This window comes from Sturnira hondurensis, unplaced genomic scaffold, assembly GCF_014824575.4.
Source record: "Sturnira hondurensis isolate 20B ecotype Veracruz unplaced genomic scaffold, ASM1482457v3 Scaffold0004136, whole genome shotgun sequence".
Classification (NCBI taxonomy): domain Eukaryota; kingdom Metazoa; phylum Chordata; class Mammalia; order Chiroptera; family Phyllostomidae; genus Sturnira; species Sturnira hondurensis.
The window spans coordinates 46,754,529-46,762,253 of record NW_028076767.1 but is presented as its reverse complement, the minus strand read 5'-3'; the positions used below and the strand labels follow the sequence as shown (position 1 = coordinate 46,762,253).

At 40.9% G+C, this 7,725-nt stretch overlaps 1 protein-coding gene across 1 annotated transcript in view; it reads left to right on the top strand.

The window, feature by feature from the left end:
• The first annotated feature begins 2,142 nt into the window (after positions 1-2,142).
• Positions 2,143-7,725, top strand: part of B3GALT1 (beta-1,3-galactosyltransferase 1) — a 46,031-nt gene continuing 40,448 nt past the window's right edge. The window contains exon 1 of the mRNA XM_037044547.1: positions 2,143-2,266. The gene's annotated coding sequence lies outside the window, so the exon portion shown is untranslated. The remainder of the gene's footprint in view (positions 2,267-7,725) is intronic.

Here is a 7,725-nt window from a genome sequence, read left to right as displayed (position 1 = left end):
GCTCATGCAGACGGAAAATTAACCACATGCTCCCCTGTCTTATTCTTAGCCGTGTGGCACACTCCAACCTGGAAGAGGACAGTTTTGCATGGAGAAGATTGGCAAGCACGCAGTCTTTTTGAATACTTGCTTTGGGACGCCTTTGCTTTGGTGTTTGACTTCATAAGTATTTGTTGTTTGACCAACGTTGATTTTCATCTCCATTTAAAGATCTGAATAGTATCTTCGGTTGAACACGGACAATGCCCTGGAGAGGTGGGTTAAACAAATGAATGGCTCAGTTGTATAGACCCAGGTTCAGATACCGGGTTCACTCCCTACCAGGGTGACATTAGATAAAAGACTTCATCTCCCACCCAAGGTCATTATTTTCTCACTATTGAAGTAAAGATAATATGTAAAATGAAGAGGATTATAGTGATGATTACAGGCAATAACTCTAAGTAAATAACTATAAGTAAGGTATAATTAGTTATTATAGGTAATAACTATAAATAAATACATAAATTAGTTTGGCACTTGTTACAAATACTAGCAAATATGTACTGAGTGCCTGCCTCGCACAAAGACCATTCTAAGCACTTCATTGCATACAACTCTACAGTTCAGGAACTATTGCCTTCACTATTTTACACATGGGTCCTAAAAAGCTTAAGTCACAGTAAGCAGCTGAGTCAATGTTTAAAGACATTTCATTCACTTAATGATCACACAACGCCACCTTCATATAAACAAGAGAAGCATTTTGGCAGAAACCAGAACCAGCAAATGGGTCCAGTGGGTCCTACTCATGCCTCTGCCCAGATCTCTCACGGCTGCTCTTCACACCTGGCCACGCTGCTCAAACGCCGCCCCAAACAAATGCCTGTGGTCAGCGTATTATTTCCTGTGCGGAACCATCACAGGCCCCAGTCACTCAACTTCTCATCATACAAATAGCGAGAACAGAAAATGACCATATTTTGCTGTGCATCATGTTCACTTTTTTGCCCAAATTTCTGAAAAATAAGGATGCACATTATACATGGGTAGTACTAATTTTATACCTATGTAAATGTTTTTAACTCTTTTATCTATGCTTATGAGGTAAAAGTATAACTCTAGAAAGCAATACTGATATCTGTATGCAAAATAATAACCTGGAATTCAATAATCAGTTTTGTTTCTAAGTGTAAATAAATTACAGTATTAAAATGTAAGTTTTTTTCCTGAAAGTTTAAGCCTAAAACATGGATGTACATTATACTTGGGAGTGTGTTATACACAGCAAAATATAGTACACTTTCCATAGGAAGATCTATATAAACACAGCTTGACACCCAAGGATCAGATGAACTGAAGGCAGCTTCTGGTTGGCTTCCGATCTGTTATTTCAATAGGTCTGATCAGATTCAGCCAGTCTGAGAGTGGTCATAAGGGAAAGTGAAGGTCTTAAGTTAAAGGGAAGACCCTCATGCCTAAAAACCCCAGGTCTGCCACAGATTTGCTTTGTGTTTGCCCAAGTAGCTTCAGCCCTCTGGACTCCTTCTCATCATTTGGAAATTGAAGATGTCACCCTAGAACTTAGGTAAAAGCTGGCTACCTATGAGCTAATCCTGACCCTCAGGTAGGCTTTCACTCTAGCCTTGTTTGACCCACACAACGTTTTGTTTTGGTTAATTGAATTCTAAATGTAAATTCGAGAGATTTCTCATAGAAATCTGTATTCCTGTTTTCCCTTGAAAATCTGCAGGAGTAGCATTATGGAGCTTGTTTCTCCTTATGGCATCAAGGAAAACCATCAGCTAGACATGAGCAGGCTGCCCCCTTCAGGTGAGACGTGAGCTCACCAGCTCGCCTCAGCCCTACTGCTCTCCATGGTCTCACACCCAGTCTGCTCCCTCATTCACCCTGCTTGCCCGGTCTTATAGGCATATGGGTTTGCAATTCTAGGACCAGCTCTGGCCTGCATTTGTTCAGTTATGGGTTCTCTTTTTCATTTGATCAACCTGTATTTAGTGCTCACCCACACACCATTCTGTGTTCTCTCTAAATACATCTATTTTTTTAAAGGACCGAGTTTTGCCTTGATTTCTCAGAGCCTGGTTAATTTTCTTTTTGTTTTCCTAAAGTTTTCTCTTTTCTCGTTACCCTCACAGGATTCTGCAGTTTTTGAGCAGCAGCTTCTCCTGGCACGAGCTGTTGCAATCCTCCTCACCACAGACTGAGACCGTGCTTTGGGCCCTGCACCTGTGGTAAGAAGAGGACAGCAAGCCCAGCCCAACAGGTAGGTGAAGAACACTGTTCCGAATGTAGGCCGCCACTGTGGGAAAATAACAGCAATTCTATAAAGTTAGAAATCATCATCTAAGGACTAATAGAAAGAAAAGGTTAGTTTTTTTTTATTAATGCTTACCTGCTATAATATATAAAAACACCCTTGACATAAAAGTCATGTTCCTGAATGAGACAGGAGAAAGAACATAATAGCTAAAAAAAGTCCTTTTTTAAAATTCATGTTTACTACCTAAGAAACCTTTTGCTGATTTTAGTGGTGGCCGCTTCTAAGATAAAATATTAGGGAACTAAAGACATGCCTTAGGTCATCTGAGAGAATGGCTACTAAAATATCCATTTCTCCAAGGCCATAGCTAATTGATTTTTGAAATTCTTTGCTTGAAATAACCTTGTCTCAAGGGCAATTGTGCTTCAATTATTTTTTATTTTGCTCGAAAAGTATAGTGTAAAAATGATGGTATAGTTATAAGGAAGTATCTAAAATAACAAGTAATCATTCAAATGTTTTTAATTCAAGTGATTTTTAAAAGCCAAAGAAATTCTCAAAATATTCCTTTATACACTTACTATTTGCCCTAAATAGCCTGATAAGTCTGTAAAAATGACTGCCATCTTCCTGTGGGTAACTCGGGGAAAGGAGCCCCACACTGGCAGGAGAGACTGAATCCTACTTTTATCTTTCCCACCATCACCTCTGTGACTTGGGCAAGCAATTTAATCTCTCAAAACTGCGGGTTTTGCCCTCAAGAAGGACAATTATTTCAGAGTGACTTCCAAATTCGAGGCTCAGTTTGACAATAAAATACATCTGTTAGTGGAGGCTGAGAGGCTCTGAGCAAATTCCTGCAAGTGAATTTGCAAAAAGTAAATTCAAGATAATGCCAATGCACCAAATTTCTTTATTCTTTTCATTATTGACAAAGTGTGCAGCAATTTGCATTGGAAGTGTTGGTTTTCACTGCCTTTGGAGATTTCTGTGAGATTTTAGTTAAGAATTCCCCAGTTTGTTTCAAAACAGCATTTAAAGGAATGCCCAGTTTGTCTCCACTTTAGCCCCTGCCATCGTGTGGAGAGAGGGTCTTCAGCTGGGGAGCCGTGGAGAGGCATCAGCACACAGCCTGAAAGGACTGAGGCTGAGAGATGTGAGGTCATCGCCATAAGGATTCCCCAAATTCAGGACAAAGAGACTCAGCATTTAAATGCATTAGTCAGACTGACCAGTTTTGATAACTGTGTTTAGAATTAGTGTGCTGACATACTCCTTCCTCTTACAGACCTTGGAGTTCAATAGTGGAAAAAGACTGAAAACAAAACATTGTTTATTAATGTAAACAATGTCAACAATGCAATTATGACTTGTGATAAGCACTATGAAAAATACAAAAGGGGCGCTAAGGCGGTGAAAAGCTAGAACCTGCTTCAGAAAGTTTGGTCTGGGGAGGGGCAAGAGTCAAGAGAGCTGTTTCTACTCCCTTCCCTTTCCAGGCACACGGTACGATTGCATTGCCTTGGCCTCCCTGAGGTTTCAGAGGGCCATGGGATTGGGTCTGGCCAATGTGTTGTGCTTAGAAATGACATGTGTCATTTCTGGAGCATTTAATTTTGTTGCTCCAGCTCCCTGTGGCATTCTGACTGGTAGTGTGGTCCAAGATGTGGTTGCTCCCTTAGCCTGGAACTTACTTGGCTTCAAAGAACAGAGACGCCCTCAGCCAACCCACTCTGAACATGTAGCTTTAGAAAACAACAGACTTTAATTGCCTTAAGCCACTGAGATATGGAAGCTATTTGTTAATGCAGCTTAATGGAGACAATCCTGACTATTATAAGAGGCATCTCTGAAGAGGCAGAAGGATGATTTATAGAGGTTTTAAGAGAAGAGGCTTTGAGCTTGGCTGGTTCACAGAACTGAAAGAAGGCCAATACAGCTGGATTACAGTAAATCAGAGAAAAGTAGCAAATAATCTTCAGAGTTCCTTCTATCCTCTTAATTCTTTCTGGTTCTGGCTCTGAGGCTGTTCTCATGTTTATATTCCTGGCAGTCCTTTAACATAGATTGAGTAGCTTGACTTTAAATACCTTTGATTTGTTTATAGAAATCAAACTCTCACATTTTATCTCTTGCCTCTGGATTATGATCGTTTATCAAGAACTCTGCATGTGGGCCATTGATATGATAATGCTATCACGATGCCTTCTCAGGAGCTGAGGTCCCCTGTCCTTTCAGCCAACACCGAGATGCACTTGAGTGTATAGACTATTACAGCTAAGCTGAGGCTTGGGATGAGCAGCAGTTTTGCATTTTGCAATTGAATACTATGTAATACTGTGCCAATTTTAAGCTCTCTCTTTCATATCGATTTCTAATATTCTGCCAACAAAATCTAGGGAAAAGCCAAAACCTTTATGGGGCTCATCATAGCCTATTTTAATATATATGTAAGAGAGTTCGTCTTTTGCACTGGAGATCTTGTTTGAAAACGAAACAAAAGCCCCCTAGCCAAAAGCAAATTGTATGAGATGCAATTTATCTTCTTTGGAAGAAAAGAAGAGCTGAGTCAGCCCTTCTTGGATTTGACAACTAAGGTATTTCTCTATCCCTGACACTGCTCAGAAGAGCCACTGATATTATAGCTGCCTTTATTAAAGTTTGGTATGCTTAAAGGAAATACACCCATGTGATATTACAGTCATTCTTACAAAGTTCTTAAAGTCTTGAGGACTTTTATTGAGGTGAGTGAATTACTTTCAAGAAAAATAATGTAGGAAAAGAAAAGAGAAATGGATCCAAAATTTTTAATGGGTCTTTAATATAGTTTAGGTTCAGTGCTAAGTGCATTTGTCACTGGAAAGGGACTGGGCCAAGGCAGGTCTGTCCCAGCATGGTTTGGAATGGGTGCATTCTTGACTTTGTGCAAGAAAGAATTCAGGACATGAGTCCAGGTGATTTTGAGAGTGTAACTATTAAAGGTAGAGACAGTGAAACAGAGGAAAGGCTTAGGATAGAAGAAGCAAGATCACAGTAACAGAAGTGAGCCAAGTTGGGGCTGCTTTTGGCTTACAGAAAAGTTACACATGAGGGGTGCCCGTGAAGCTTAAGAAAAAGAACGCCCAACTGTGTGAGTTCATGCCTGAGGGAAGAGAGGCATGGGATTGTTCAGGGGAGAGTGGGCACTGGGTCCTTCATCTTGGAGGGTTTTATCCATTTTCTAAGGGCAGGGATTTTAGAGGCAGTCTCAGGGGAGAATCTCAACAGAATATCCATCAGCTTTCCAGGTGTGTCCTTCGTTTTGCTGATGCATCCATATGAGCATCTTTGTCTGGTTAGTCTCACCTCTATCTTAGATTTGTCTGGCTCTAATTGCCTTTTTTTTTTGTTACTGGGTCTGGCTGGCACTAACAGCACTTTCCTATGTATCATAATCCCCATACAGTGGAGAAAGCAGCCCATAAAGGTTATGATCACCCAGCCAATGAGTAGCAGACCAAGGAAGGGACAGAGGTCTTCTCCCTCCAAAGACCCTGCTCTTTCCTCTATGCCACTTAGACTACACTGTAAAAGTTTACCTATACCAGCCCCACAGTCAAACCCAAAATGGCCAAGCCTTACATTTCCAGAATCTCCAGAGTTGTCCACTAAAAGATAAATACTAGATCACTCTTGATTTATTACATATCTAGATTCAGAAGAGCTTCTAAACAGATCTCGTCGTACAATAATAAGCTGTGCTTTGCTAATTATGCATCTTCCCTTTGTTCAGCCTCATCCTGTATAATTAGCACAGTCTCAAAAATAGAAGTTTTCCATGACATTAAAATTCTTACACAGCATACCCTCTAATTATTTCATATCTTCACATTAGGAACTAAGGCGCTCATGGCGGAGGGAGTAATTCTGTTTGTTATTTAATTACTTATAGAAGGAATTCAGGAAAAGGGATTATTAAAATAATTTCAACTTGATGCTGAGATATGCACAAGCATACATCCCCTCTCACCTCCCCACTCCCGCCTGACTTCAGACCTCACCATCTTTGACACCGGTCTCAGTTATTCCTGTTAGGATCTGTTTCTATCGAGGACTCGCCTGTTCTTCAAGACTCACTGAAAATCCTCTCCTCTACAGGCCTTTCCAATGCCCGCTGTTAAAACCTTCTCATACTCCAGGGCACTTTGTGCTAATCTTAAAGCATCTCTCTGCTTTGTATTATAGGGATGGGAGGTGGGCAGAGATGGCGGATGACTCACTCAAATATGTTTTCTCTCTTTTCTTCCTGGGCCTATAATTAGACAGCATTTACTTGCCTTCCTTAGAGCCATGTGTGACCACATGATGAATTTCTGGCGATGGAATAGGAGTGGACGTGACATGCTTTATTTGGGGCCAGGATTTTTAGGAAGTGGGCGTGCCTTCTCTGTGCTGGCTCTCGTCACTGCCGCCTGGGTGAAAGAACTCAGGCCCTCTGGTATGGAGGGAGCTTGGGCTCCTGGCTCACCAGGTGAAAAGCTGTCTGGCAGAGCAAAAACACTCCCTGTAGGTTGTTACACAAATAAGAAAGAATTGTTTTTATTCGACGTGGAAATTTAGGGTTTATTGCTTACAGCTGCTTGTGTGGACTTACCTAACACAGCTACATATTTATAAGTGTGTATCTGCGTGAGTGAAACTCCTATTTTAGAAGCCTCAGAGGAACTGGTACCAAAAAAATTGTCCTTCACTGTGAGCAAAATTAAACTAAATTGCTGCTTCATTTGGAAATGAAGCAGATGGTCATCAAAACGTAGAGTGGAGGGTACTCTAAACATCTCTAGTGTTGGGAATACCATTTTCTCATTTGCAAGTAACTACCTGGAATTTGTAAATAATCTCACAGACTACTAATTTAGAGTAGAGAATGAGAGGGCTACCCAGTTAGTATCAATATTAAAATGTGTTCTAGTTCATTAATCGTTCAAATTTTCATCATTATTTCAGTCAACAGGTAGGTACTGAACACATTGTATGTGCCTGGCAGCCCTCTTAACAGTGATGATCAGTGACTTACCTGGCCCCCGCTTACTCCAAACACACATTCCAACAGGAGAGCTGAAGGTCTACCAAGTCATCACATTGCTGTATGTACACTCAGATTCCTGTCCAGGTTCTCGGTTTTCTAGTCTCTAAAAGAGAATAATTAGCCCTGGCTGGTGTGGCTCAGTGGGTTGAGCAACAGACTGCAGACCAAAGGGTAGCCATTTCAATCCCCAGGCAGGGCACATGCCTGGCTTGTGGGCCAGGTCCCCAGTAGGGGGCACTCAAGAGGCAACCACACATTGATGCTTCTTGCTCTCCCTTCTCCCTCCCTTCCCCTCTCTCTAAAAATAAATAAATAAAATATATCTTTAAAAAATTTCTCCATTAAAAAAGAGAAAAGAACCTTCTCAGACTGTTGTAATTTTAGATAATATTTA